Raw genomic sequence first — 14595 nt, 5'->3', positions numbered from 1 at the left:
GAGATGGTGGTGACTCCATCAGCCCGACTCTGAGTAATTCCAATGAACAGAACACCCCCTGAGATCTATGAAAGACAGGTAGTGTATCAAATAAGACTGTTGTCTTAGGCCACTGGGATTTTTTTTTTAGGTCAGCATAATCTAGCATGTATCCTGTCCAACAGATGATGAAAGCAAAACAATATAATTAAATGATAGCTAGATGCTTTTAATTATATTAAAGTTAATATAATTATGGTGATATTATATTTCAAGCCTCTGAACCCAAGCTTGCCTCTCTCTTTGGCCAAAAGGGATATAACACGTAATAGGCAGGAGTTAAATGTTAGAACTAAAGTCTCTTGAGTTAGCAGAATGATTAAATGAGCATTAAAAGGAAATAGTTTCTCACTTGGGATTCAACTGTATTTAAATAAAACCGAAATCATACAGTAGCTAAAATTCCACAAACAGGTTGATTAAATCAGAACAACCCTCCATCCAGTATCCTGTGACCCATGGGCCAAGGATAATTTAGGATGTGGGTAGAAGCCTAGGGAACAAATGACATGTCTGTCTCCTTCAGTGCTTCCTCACTCTTGTCCAAAAATTCCTTCAATGCACTCCAGAAGAAAACAATAACTAGAAACTCAGATGAAACTTTCTCTTCTAAGAATTCACAGGTAATTAGGAAAAAGAGAGTTCTATTGTGCCATCACAATAAATGGCTCAATAGATTAAAACTCTCAGCATTTCCCTGATGGCTGGTGGCCTCTTGAATTTTCTTGAGTTATGGGACAACCAGGTTTTATAGCCTCGAGTAGCTTCCCCTAAGAGGCTTCCCTGGTGGTTCAGATGGTAAAGAGTTTGTCTACAATGCAGAGAGACCCAGGTTCAATCCCTGGGTAGGAAAGATCCCCTGGAGTAGGAAATGGCAACGCACTCCAGTATTCTTGCCTGGAGAATCCATGGACAGAGGAATCTGGCAGGCTACAGTCCATGGGGCCACAAAGAGTCGGACACGACTAACACACACACACACAGAGCTTTCCCTAAAGTATAATACTTGACCACCCAAATCAGAATCACCTGGACAGTTTGTGAAATATGCAAATTCCTTGAATCAGACTCTTCCAGGTATGAACTGGGAATGTCCATTTTTATCAGATCCATTGAGGGTTCTGAGTGCAATTGAAGGTTGAGAAGTTCCACTTTAAACTAGATTTGAGGGACTTCCCTGGTAGTCTAGCAGCTAAGACTCCGAAATCCCAATGCAGGGGTCTGGGTTCAACCCCTGGTCAGGGAACAAGGTCCCACATGCCACAACTAAGATGAAAGATCCCAAGTGGCACAATTAAAGATCTGGTGTAGCCAAAGAAATATTAAAAAAAAAAAAAACTAGATTTGCTCAGAAAACAGGAATTTTGTGAAAAGCCTAAGTCCAGCCCACCTTGAGGATATTGTGAAGATTCATAAGTTGGTTCACTGGTTCCCAAGAAGAGTCAAGGTGTCTGGGCAGACAGGAAAGTGACCACACACACGTGTAAACCCTTCCCCTACAAGGTCCCATCTCCGCTCCTGGAATAGACTGCACAGGTCAGCCAATCAGCACACAATTTACCTTGAGTAACTGGTATTGGTTCAGGACTGGACATCCACCTCCAGTAGATGAAAGGGAATAACCTGTAGTCCATACCTGGGGGAGAGTTTCAAGGTTCTTTCGTTCTCTCTTTCCAGATGGGACAATGACCCACATAGACTCACCTGCTATTGGAAGCCTTGTTGTAACCAAGAGGAGGAGGTTCAGAGTGAGGGAGAAGGAGGAGGAGGAGGAGGAATCATGCAGAGCAGAAAGACAGAAAGCACTCATACTCCTGGTTATATCATGGATCTCACTGGACCTGGGGCATACCCTTCCTCTGACTTTCCAGGCATGAAAGGTAAGAATTTGATGAATTGTTTAAGTCGATTTGACTCAGAATTTTCTGTTATTTGCTGCTCAAAGCACTCCTGATATTTACCATCACTGTCACCAATGATAACATCCTTAATTAAGGGCTAGGGTAGCATTTGCTTTTCTCCATGGAAAGCAGGAAACTTAATATATCCTCACTCAGCACATATAGCTCTTCAGTTCTGGAAACTGACACCGGTCTGGAATCTGTGTTGAGAAAGAAAGAGAGGCAGAACTCAGAACTGGTCCTCTCCTAGCTCTGCCACAGACACCGTTGTGTGTGACTTAAGATGAACCCGGGGTCCATCTTCCGCATAAGTAGAATGAAGGGGTAGAATTAAGCACCCTCTGCTACTCCAAGGGTCTTAAAAGGAGGGCCACAATTGGGAGTCCATGGCCATCATGAGGCCTATTAATGAGAAAGAGGGGAAAGCCCTCGGACGACTTTAAAACTGTGCGTTCAATGCCAATCCTTTTGAAAGCAGATTGCTCATGAAAATCAAGGATTGGAGATTCTTTTGATACCTCAGAACAACTGTCAACACTGGACCCACCTTTCCACAGGCGACCAGTGGCTAGGGGTCAGCAGCTGCTCTCTTTAATTGAGGTCTGTCCCCCATCTCCTCACAGCCCCCCATCTCCTCACAGCCCCCAGGACTGAGTGTCAGCTGTCTAGTATCATCTTACACTCAGTTCACTCGGTCATTTACATTTCCTGCCCGGTCTGGGTAGATGTGGACTTTGCAATCCCAGATCTAAGACCATCGTCTACCACATCTGGGATCCAAATTCTCTGGGACTTTGTAAAATAGACAATGCTTGTCTTCAATCACATTCTCACCCAGAAAGCAGAACCCCGGCAGCCTTGAGAAACCATCAGGAAATCTACCCCCGACTCCACTCACCGGACTTCTTTCTTGAGGGTCAGCTTTTTCTGGGTTGTGTTTTCCACATCTTCTTTGGACACTTCTGTTTCTTTCCTGCTTTGGGGTCTGTTTTCCAGCTCACGGGTGGTCAATTCTTTGGGCTAGATGAAGTAGAATTTTCCGTAATCGCCACCTCTCTTGAGCCAGTTTGGAGTTTGGGGTTTGTGTTTGAGTCATTAAGTAATTCACTGCTGGGGAGTTGGCACTTTAAAAACTCGTAAAATAAACAAACACGTCTGCCTCCAAGCACAGATTGCAACGAATGTTCTGATTCCGAATATGGGTCATGTATGTTTTTGCCTAAAAACAAGTCTTAACTAATCAGTGTGTTCCCTTTAGATATCTGAAGCTGTAATGCACAGTAACTGAACTGGAACCTCTGAGTCTTGAATTTGGGTGACGTGGTTGAAAGAATCTGCTGGTCCTCCTGGAAACTCATAGCATCTATTACTGAACTGAACGGTGGGATATGATCTGCATATCTTATCTAGACTTGGACAAATTCCTTTCAGAGTTAGTTTCACCTTACCCTCTGTATGAGAAATGGGTAAACTAAATTGATGGTTTAGAGTGGGTTTCAAGAACCCACTCTAGATTGTTCAAGAACTCCTTGCAGAAGCAATGGGGAAACCTAATGGGTAAAGCCTTGTTTTCAGTTGCTAAGTCAAGTCTGACTCTTTGTGACCCCATGGACTATTACACACCAGGCTTCCCTGTCCTTCATTGTCTCCTGGAGCTTGCTCAAATTCATGTCCATTGCGTTGGTATGCCGTCCAACCATCTCATCCTCTGTTGCCCTCTTCTCCTCCTGGGACTACTGTTTTCAAATCCTGAAGCTTTGCTGTGTTCTGTTTGACGTGTTACAGTGATTTATTGGGGGAAGGGCGTGGGGAACGTGTTGCTCAGTGAAAGAAGAAAAAGGAGGGAGGAGGATGGGAGGTACATTGTAGCTTCAAGGAATTTGGGCTTCAGGTGTATCTCCAGGATACTCAAGAGGAGAGCTTTGGGATCTACATGGTTGGCATTCAGCCAGTCTAGAGTCTATAGAATCTCAATTATCCAGGATTGAGAAGTAGGCCACCATAAAGACCACTCCTTTCAAGTTATAAAACCACTTCCAGTTCAACAAAGTTTTGTATGCTGCACCAGAGAGAGCCTAGGGCACAAAGAACAGCTGGTAAGTGACCTCCACTCATCAAACAAGAGATACCACACACAATGCCAGTCCAGCCACTGCTGGACTGCTCCCCACTCCAGTCCAATTAATTGTCCTTCATTAAAAATTTTATTAACAATTATTATTGATATGACTGTCACTTGATGAGACCAGCTTTGCATATCCTTTGCCTTATTATGTTTTCATATAAGCAGCTGTTTGAATCCCCATTCTATAATCAGGGAAACTGAGGCTCAGAGAGGTTAATTAACTTTCTCAAGATCACAGAGTTAGAAGCAAAATCAAGAATTCAAATAGTTCTGATACAGAGCCCTGCCTCCCTTGAAAAGGAAGGTAACCGAGGAAGGCAAAAGGAGACGGGGAGAGCAAAGGATGAAATGGTTAGATAGCATCACTGACTCAATGAACATGAATTTGAGCAAACTCCGGGAAAGAGTGGACGACAAGGAGCCTGGAGAGCTATAGGCCACAGGGTCGCAAAGAGCTGGACACAGCTTAGCGACTGAACAACAGCAACAAACAAACAACCCCAGGATGACGTAAGGAGACCAATTTCACTGCCTCTCACACACTAGGCGGGTCTTGCAGGTAATCGAATCTCTGCTCGAGGCAGCCCTCTAGCCCCAGCTCCCTGCCTCCTGGACTTCTTTCAGAAAGAGAATGCATTTTTCACTTTTGAAATCACTTGGGTGTGTTGAGAACAGCCCGAGGTCGCTCAGGCCTTAAAGTCTGGCAAGTCAGATTGACATTCTTTATCCTCCTGATCTCAGGACATCAGTGGAGCAAACCCAGTTGGCTGGGCTTCGTCCCAGCTTCTGCTCCTCTCGGTCTCAAACCTGGCCCATCCTATAAAGAGCAGTCCTGAGATGCCGATTTGAAGATGAATCCACACAAAATCCAATTCCACTTTGCTTCTCCCCCCTAACCCCTCAGCCCATAATGGACCCCACGGTGGCATTCTCCAAATAGGCCAAGCTCCCAAGAATGACATTGCAACAGCCACCCGCATTCCCCACTGCTCATCTTGCCTCTTGGCCAGCTCTCAGCCTATAATTCTTTCCAAACCCGCCTGTATAAAATAATCATGTACATGAAGTAAAACAGGAGTCTTATATACACACTTAATAACTCTTGTGTACTATACAAGAGGGAATTCCACTTTATAACCCCCAGAGCTTTCGACTGGTTCTTATTTAGCTTTGCATTCCTGGTGCAAGATCTAAAACTTCTCTCTCTCTGCCCCAGCCTGTTGCTGCCTTTTGAAACTGTTGTGTCTCCAGATTCCTTGGGACCATTTCATCTCCATCTCTGCTTCTAATTGGGGGATTTAAGCATTGCTTTTAGCCCTAGAGCTAAATATCAGGGTTTCACTCAAAAATCCCATATTTGGGGAACTGAGCACATTGTACTGGGGAAGTGTCAAGCGTGAGCATGTCAAAGCAAATGGAGTTAAATGGGTCAGCTAATCCTTCTAGCCACGAGCTCGATCTCAGGGTGAGAAAGTGGGTTCCCACACCTGGTATACGACAAGCGCCCTGTGTGGCCTCAGCCACATCATTGGTCCTTCTTGGATCTCTCAGCCTTTAAAGGGAATCCTTCAGTAGTAGATGGCAATTCCTCTGCATCTCCAGTTAATCAGGCAACACTTTTCACCAAAATCTTAAGTTTTAGGGGGATAGTCAGTATCAAATCGTCTTTTACACTGACCCCATGAATACAATCATACTTAGGAAAATAGCAAAAACAGTATTATGGGGTTAATTAGCTTTACTTTATAAAATATGCATAAATAGTGGCACCTAAGGTTGTGGAGGACAGGAACCAAGGGATGCAAATTCAGTCATCATATGTACAGTCATCAAATATCCATGGCTACCTGGTCTTTGCCTGATACAGTACTCAGCACTTAGAAGATGAATGAGCTAGATGCAGCCTCCTACATCAATTCAATTTCACTTCACTCCCTAGCTTGCCCTAAACTGGCCACACTGGCTTGCCTTATTTTCTTGGAGCACACCAATCTTGTTCCTGCCTCGGTGTCTTTGCACATGCTGTCCCCTCCACCCAGACTGACCCCTTTTCTAGTCATCAGACCCGGATCTCAACTCAAATCTCAGTAGAGACCATTCTTTACCATCCCTCCCCTTAACACTTCCACTTCTCTCTCACTGCCGTAGTGTCTTCACAACATGTGTGTCTATATAGAATCATGCTTGATAGGGGATTGGTTTCTGATTTATTAACCAGTATCCTTCCCTCCCAAACTGTAAGCTCCTTAAAGTCAGACATCTTTTTTAAAAAAACTTTTTATTTTATATTGGGGTAGAACTGATTAACAATGTTGTGATATTCTCAGTTGGACAGCAAAGGGACTCAGCCATGCATATACATGAAGTACCCCCACACACCATTAAGGCTTCACAGCATCGAGCAGAATCCCCTGTGCTATACAGTAGGGCCTTGTTGGTTATCCATTTTTAATACAGCAGTGTGTACATGTCCATCCCAAACTCCCTAACTCTCCCTTCAACCCATCCTTCTGCCCTGACAACCGAAAGTTCATTCTCTCAGTCTGCGACTCTGTTTCTGTTCTATAAACAAGTTTACTTGGATCGTTTCTTTTTAGAGTCTGCATATAAGGGACATCATGCAATATTTCAAGTTCTGGGAGATGGTGAAGTACAGGGAAGCCTGATGTGCTGCAGTCCATGGGGTCGCAAAGAGCTGGACGTGACTGAGCGACTGAAGAACAACAAGATGCAGGATTTCTCCTTCTCTGTTGAACTCAGAGATCTTGTCTATCATACTACCTGTCTTTTCAAACTCTAGAAGAGTGCCTGGCATTTAAAGACATTCAATAAGTATAGAGGAATGACTCTAGAATTAAATGAGTTTCAAGTCACATTTCTCCCCTAAAACACATCAAGTTAATCTGTCAAGCCCAACTCTTATTATTCCCTTCAGTGATATCAGCACCCCCAAGGGATGCTATTTCTTCTCAAACAAGCATGTGTCAAATGTGGTAAAAACATATAGCTCTCAGTTCAAAAGAAATCCTAGTAAGTAAAATGGTTACTGGGACAGCAAAGGTGTTCTGGTTAAGACAAGGGTTGGGGGTCTGGAACTCCATCCATGTCCCCTCCTCCCCAATTCTACCCTAAGACACCTCTGGAGCCCCACCTGGGACAAACTGTGCAATTTTGATTGGAAAGAAACTTCATTTTTGTCAATGCTGGTAGGTATACTGTGGACTGATAAGGAGTTTCTATGGCCAAGTTTAGGAAATACATAATTTTTTTTTCAAATTGAAAAATACAGTGTTATTGATAATTGGATTACCTATCAATTGACATAAACAGTATGAACTTAAAATTCAGGCTTATATATATGCCCATGGCGTCATCAACACAATCAAGATAAAAAGTATATTCATCACCTCTAAGAGTTTCTTCTTGCTCCTTTGTAATTCATTCCTCTCCCCTCCTCCTGCCTAAGAAATACAAAATTGCTTTTAATAAATATATATTAAGCGGTCCTTGGTAGCTCAGCTGGTAAAGAATCTGCCTGCAATGCAGGAGACCCTGGTTCGATTCCTGGGTCAGGAAGATCCCCTGGAGAAGGAATAGGCTACCCACTCCAGGATTGCTGGGCTTCCCTGGTGGCTCAGACAGTAAAGAATCCATCTGCAGTGCAGGAGACCAGGATTCGATCCCTGGGTTGGGAAGAGCCCCTGGAGGAGGGCACGGCAACCCACTCCAGTATTCTTGCCTGAGAATCCCCATGGACAGAGGAGCCTGGTGGGCTACAGTCCATGGGCTCACAAGGAGTTGGACATGACTAAGCACAGCACAACATGTTCCAGAAATCATGCTGGTTTGGGGGATACAGTAGGAAAAAAAAAACAGGTGCAATTCCTGTATTCATAGGCCTCATAATCTAGGGATTACAGAAAAGTCTTCTGGGTCAAGAAGTGGATCAGTTCAAAGGTACAACTGGGAGTATCTGAATACACATTTTTGCTCAAGGTTGCTGGGCATGTCATGGATCTAGTGTTCCACAAAGCAGGCTTTGGGAAACGCTTGTCGAGACCAACTGCTACGAGCATCATCAGAAAATGAACTCTATAGCACTGTCAATTTTCAAAGCATTCCAACATTTTTTAAAATGTATGTAATCCTAAATGACTCAACTAATTTGATCTCTGATGATGCATATGGCATTTGATAACTCCTGTGTCTTGGGTCATCCTCTGGACATGGGTCATCTTTGTACTCGGACATGGTCATAGCCATTAAAAGACTCTCCTGTCTGGCTGGTCAATAACTAGAGAGTCCTGTTTTGCATTTACATCAGCATACAGCTCTGTCTTTAGAGTCACTTCTTATAGGAAAATGCACTTCTTAGACTGGAAATGCCTGTAGAGAGATTTCAGCCATAAAATATACACTCTCCCCACACACAAATCAGGCAGAAAAATCCAATCAAAAGAGAACTCCACTTTCTCTCATCTCCGCCTGGGGACATAATTAGCTGCTTCTTCCCATGTATTTGTAGAATCCTGTACCTTTAACTATCTGAAGCACTTACCACAGTAGTTATTATTCATGACAATCATGCAGGGTTCTGTATTTTATGCCAGGCACTTTGCAAGATATTTTCCATGTATTACCGCTTTTGTTTCCCAACTCATAAGCAGTAGAGACTATCACCATGCTTGTTTTAAAGATGAGAAAACTGGAGCTCAGAAAGGCTAAATAACTTGCCCAAAATACATGATGAATTAGAATCGATGGAAGACCAACATTTGAACCCAAGCTAATCTGATTCCCAACTCCACACTCTCCGCTCTACATCTCCCAGTTCATGACTTAAGGGTCTACAGCCTCCAGCTTAGATCTTCAGTCTCTTGAGTGATATCTTGGAGTTCCAAATATTAATAGCACCTAACACAGTTCATGATGCTGAAGCTCCAATACTTTGGCTACCTGATGTGAACAAATGACTCATTGGAAAAGACCCTGATGCTGGGAAAGATTAAAGGCAAAAGGAGAAGAAGGCGGTAGAGGATGAGACAGTTGGACAACATCACTAACTCAATAGACATGAACTTGGGCAAACGCCAGGAGATAGTGAGGGACAGGGAAGCCTGGCATGCTGCCATCCATGGGGTTGCAAACAGTCAGACATGACATAGCGACTTAACAACAGCACAGTTCGTGGTGCCTTGTGGGGGCTCAGCACAGACTAACTGAATGAACTGTGAGAGGCAACATGGGACTAAGGAAAGAGATTTGGGTTACAAAGCAAGAAAACTGGATCTTTCCTCAGGCTTTGTAACTAACCCATGATGTGACCTTGAGCAAGCCCATTCTTCCTTTCTGCACCTTTGCCTTCCCATCTGTAAAATGGGAGAACTGGAAGAGATGATTTCCAATGATACCTCTCAGTCCAAGTGACCTACAGTGCAAGCTGGTGTCACATATTTTTTTTAAAAAAAGGAACAAACTCGTGCCATTTGCAGAGACATGAATGGACCTAGACGCTGTCATACAGAGTGGACTAAATCAGAAGGAGAAAAGCAAATATTGTGTATAATGCATACATGTGAAATCTAGAAAAAAAATGGTACAGATGAATCTATTTGCAAAGCAGAAATAAAGACATGGATGTAGAGAACAAGGGGAGAAAAGAAGGTGAGAGGAGATGGAAATTTATGATTGACATATGTATACTATTATATATAAACTAGATAACTAATGAGAACCTATCCTATAGCACAGGGAAATCTACTCAGTGTTCTGTGGTGACCTAAATAGGAAGGAAATCAAAAAAAGAGGGGATTTATGTATACATGTGACTGATTCACTTTGCGGTACAATAGAAACTAACACAACATTATAAAGCAACTAAACTCCAGTAAAAATAAATATGTGGGAATTCCCAAGAGGATAGAGGTAGTGTCGTCTGTTTCTAACCTAGAAACACCTGAAAGTGAACGTATTAGTCGTTCAGTCGTGCCTGACATTTCGGCAGCCTATGGACTGTAGGCTCTGTCCATGGAATTCTGCAGGCAAGAATATTGGAGTGGGTAGCCATTCCCTTCTCCAGATCTTCCCGACCCAGGGATTGAACCCAAGTTTCACACATTGCAGGCAAATTCTTTACCATCTGAGCCGCCAGGGAAGCCAAACACACCCCAAATCCCACACCCCAAATCCCAGAAAGAAGCAAAAGCCATTTCCTTCTAAGGGAAGATAGAGCCACGAGTGAACTGCAGCACTGACCCAAGCCTTCAAGAATGAGAGTGGCTGGCGGCCAGCCAACAGGGGCAGACGGAAGCTGGGGTGGGGAGGCCTCTTGGCTTCCCCCCGCCCGCCCCACACCCCTCTGATGAACTTCAAATTCCTGGGTCAGACCTTTCATCACCAGCACGAAGTCTCTGGAAAATATACACGAGAAGGATCCAAGTCTAGTTTTTGCAAGGCCTTTGCCCCATCTCTCACCCTCCCCTGACGAGGAAGAGATCAAGAAGCCAAGAGACAGAAAATTGTAAAAAAAAAAAAACAAAACAAAACCTTTGTATGAAATAAATAAATCGATCCAAGACGTCATCTTTTTTGTTATACAAACATGTTTTCCTTCCTTTCTGACCCTCTAGCATTTTGGAGTTTGGGGAGTTTATTGAATGCCTAGTGTCCACGAACTCTTGGAAAGTTCATTACCCTGACTCTTCTTGGCTGTTAAATCTTAGCACTGGTTGCTGGAAAGTAATTTAGTTTCGGGGGGAAAAAAAAATTTTGTGTTGTTTTTTTTTTTCTTTCTTTTCCCCCAAACACCCTCATCCCTGAGTTCCCACTTTGGGACTTTGTGCTGGATTTTCTCTGATAGTTTATAGATTCCCAAACACATAGCCAGTTTTTCTTTTCCCATGGACTCTGTGGAATTCACCTGAAAACTTGGTGATTATTTATGTTCCAACGTACTTACAGTCAAGCCACCCAGGACTTCGTATCCACAGGAAAACTGACAAATCCAATCAACTCTCCCAGTGCAGCTCTGTAAAGTCTTATTCATTTGGATGCCATCAGTTCAGAATTTTTGGATAATTCAGACAGTCTGGATGGAAGTTGCTTTTTGCACAGTTCTACACGAAAAAAAAAGAGAGAGAGAGTTTCTTAACAAATTGATAATGCAAAGCAGACTGTTGGAGCTGAGAATAAACTGTCTTCAAGTTCTCCAGAATAGCATTCACTGACAGGCAATCAACGATTAATTACAAATTATTTTTATCAAACAATTAAAATGAATTCCAGGCAACTCACCATACCTTGGGAATAGTATAGGACAGAGAGAGGGAAAAAAGGGGGGGCTTCCAATCCATCACGCAAGAGCTCGAATTCCAGCTATGTAACTCGTAGGTTTCAGTTACTGTACATAAGCTCCTTCCCTTCCCTGCACCTTAATTCCAACATATGGAAAAGTTTGCACAATGGACATAAGAATTGGAAATCACATAGGTGAAAGCAGAGTTTCCAAAACTATGCTCAGAAGGATTCTAAGTCCACAAGATATTAACACGTATTGCATGCAAAAGAGATCCATGGCTGAATAAGTCGGGATAAACGAAGCTAAACAAAATTAAATATGTTTGCTTGCTTTTTTCATTTGCTTATGTGCAGACCTTCTCAGTGCCTTTAATATTGTACTTTATATTGCAAATTCCCAAAAGGAGGACATACTAAGCATTTTTTCCCCAAATTTCTTTCCCCAGGAAATTCTTCCTGCTGAAATACTTTTTGACCTCTTACAGAACTCTCACTGAAGAAAGCTTGGAAAACAAAGCTCTAGGATCTGTGGTCTGAACTTTGTGGTAGGGGTATTGAGCCCTTATGGAGACATTTATACTTTATCTCCAAATCTTCTTGGGACCAAGGTCAAAATCTGGAGGAAAGAGTTCATGACCAAAAAAAAAAACAAGTTCTGACGTATAAAGCCATAGTCTTGCAGACTCCCCACAAACTAGCCTAGAAAAAGTAACTTGTAGGATTTTTTTTAATGTACCTGGAAATCCTTGAATCTGGATGCTAGGATCTTCAGGGTCATTGACTCAAGGCCTGAAAGTTTCAAAAGATTAAGGAAGTAGATTGGGGAGAGAAAGCATAAGAGGGAGGCAAGGAATCTAATTCTGGCATGTGATAACGATGTTACGGAGTGCTTGTAAAATCATTAAAGCAATGAAAAATAGAAACCATAATGGAATAAAATTCAAGTCTTGTTACCAGTTTTCCTTCTGGGAACTATGGTAAATGCAGTTGTTGTTATTCCTCCAAAGAGAAGGACATCTGCAAGGAACTTGGGATGGTGTTAAATGGTGTCAAGATTTAAAAAGAATGTCAAGATTCATCCCTACCCTAATAAGACTGAAAATGGAATTAAAAAGACAAGAGTTCACAATGAATGTTACAACACAGCTCATAACTAAGAAGGAAATGGAAGTTCCAGATAGTAAGCTGTCGTTCATTTACGTCTTCATTAATTTGTGTTTAGCATGTGACAGGTGCTAGAAGGCTCAGTCAAGGCCCTTCCTGACATTTTGCTCTTGCAAAAGAGCACGTGACCCCTATGGTCATCACAGTGGAGGAAGAAAGGGCTGAAGAGTTGCATGGAGGGTATTTTCTTTCAGGAAGCTTACGTTTTACCGGGGCTGTATGTCAGAGGCAATAGTATTCACCAGCTCTCCCTGTGTTCCTCCACATTTTCCAGCTGCCCTTGACATGAGACTGGGGTCCCTTGACATGAGACTTGGGTCCCTTGACTGGGTTCTGCTTGATGGGAATGTGGGCAGAGATAGGCCAACCTTTAAAAACACCCTCCAGAGGACTCCCCTGGTGGACTGGGGGCTAAGATTCTGCACTTCAGTGCGGGGGCCTGGGTTCAATCCCTGGTCAGGAAACTAGATCCTACGTGCCACAACTAAGAGTTCGCACGCCACAACAAAAGATCCCATATGCCACAACCGAGGCCCAGTGCAGTCAACTAAGTCATTTTTTATTAAAATAAAATAAAAACACCCTCCATGCAACTCTTTAGCCCTTTCTTCCTCCCCTGTGATGACCTTAGGGGTCATGTACTCTTTCACAAGAGCAAAAAAGATGGAGAAGGGCTCCCCAAATACATAGAAGACTGATGAGACAGAGAAATAAACATTCACTGAGTCAGGCACTGAGATCTGGGGCTTCATCTTGGTAGTACACAGGAACAAGTGTGGCCGTGTCTGGCCCATGTGAAAGTAAGCAGGAAAATACAGAGAGAAAAGAAGAGAAAGCTGATACACAGAAACAGAACACCCAGCTGAGAAGCCCTGTGAACCACAACAGATGGAAAGAGTCATCTCGGGTCTGGAGTTTCGAGGGTCTTGGTCCCAGGCCCCTGTGAGGTCTACCGTGTACTCTTGCCCTTGTTTTGTTTAATATCCACCAATGTCCTCCAATGCTTTCATGTTCTGGGTATAAGTTATGTAAAATTTTGCTCCCTATGACCTAAAAAGCCCTTGACTAACTCAACACGTTATGGCTAGAGCAGTGAATGGGTAGAAGAATGGAACAATCTTTTCTCTTAAACCAAAACATATATAGGGCATACATATGGCACCACATGGGGCTTCCCAGGTAGCACTAGTGGTAAAGAATCCACCTGCCAGTCTCCGGCCATATCAGCCTGAAGGCGCCCGATCTCGTCTGATCTCGGAAGAATCCACCTGCCAATACAGGAGCCCCAAGAGACCTGGGTTCGATCCCTGGGTGGAGAAGATCCCCTGGAGGAGGAAGTGGCAACCCACTCCAGTATTTTTGCCTGGGAAATCACATGGACAGAGGAGCCTGGCGGGCTACGGTCCATGGGGCTGGGAAGAGTCGGACACAACTGAGCGACTGAGCACTCAGGGCACTATATAAGCATGCATAACCTGGCTTTCAAGTTGCACACAGTAGGCTCAGAAAAGTAGATCATAACAGGAGAGACAGAAAAGAACATTGAGAAGATTAATGCTTTTTAATAAAAAGGCTTTCTTCAAAATGGTGTTCAAGTAGGTCATTTTACAATTTCATAAAAAAAGAATAATAACGTAGTGAAAATTGCCAAGATTATGAAGTTAGGACTCATCGTATGCTTGTGCTGAAAGAGCTTGAAATAAAAGACAACCCTTAAGTACCGAGCATTATAATTATATGCTACTTTAAAGAACCACAGTCAATCCTCCTGCTGACTAATCTTAACCTAATCTTAACTATCTGTCAAGAACTGAAGACGGAGAAGCCATCGTAGCGTTTGAGGGATTGTCTCATCCTGGGGTCTGGCTTGAGATTTCCTCTCCCAGGTCCCTCCAGGAACCTGTCTGAGTGACAAGGAGGATTTCATCACAAAATCTCTTCTTTGGATTTCCCTAACCTCACCTGGAAGGGGAAGGGAGAAAAAAAGGAAAAAGAGTCTCAGTAAGAGAAATAACTGAAAGATCATGGGGAAAGAAATCCAGTAGATCAGCTCCTTAAATGAAGGATCTA

At 43.2% G+C, this 14595-nt stretch overlaps 1 long non-coding RNA gene across 1 annotated transcript in view; it reads right to left on the bottom strand.

Annotated features, from left to right (window-relative positions):
• Positions 1-1158: 1158 nt before the first annotated feature.
• Positions 1159-14595, bottom strand: part of LOC138991433 (uncharacterized) — a 30761-nt gene continuing 17324 nt past the window's right edge. Inside the window, exons 2-4 of the long non-coding RNA XR_011467377.1 lie at positions 11024-11180; positions 2839-2960; positions 1159-2140 (exon numbers count right to left, since the gene is read on the bottom strand). This is a non-coding gene — a long non-coding RNA (uncharacterized lncRNA). The remainder of the gene's footprint in view (positions 2141-2838; positions 2961-11023; positions 11181-14595) is intronic.

This window comes from Bos mutus, chromosome 17, assembly GCF_027580195.1.
Source record: "Bos mutus isolate GX-2022 chromosome 17, NWIPB_WYAK_1.1, whole genome shotgun sequence".
NCBI classification, from domain to species: domain Eukaryota; kingdom Metazoa; phylum Chordata; class Mammalia; order Artiodactyla; family Bovidae; genus Bos; species Bos mutus.
This window is presented reverse-complemented; position numbering and strand designations above follow the sequence as displayed.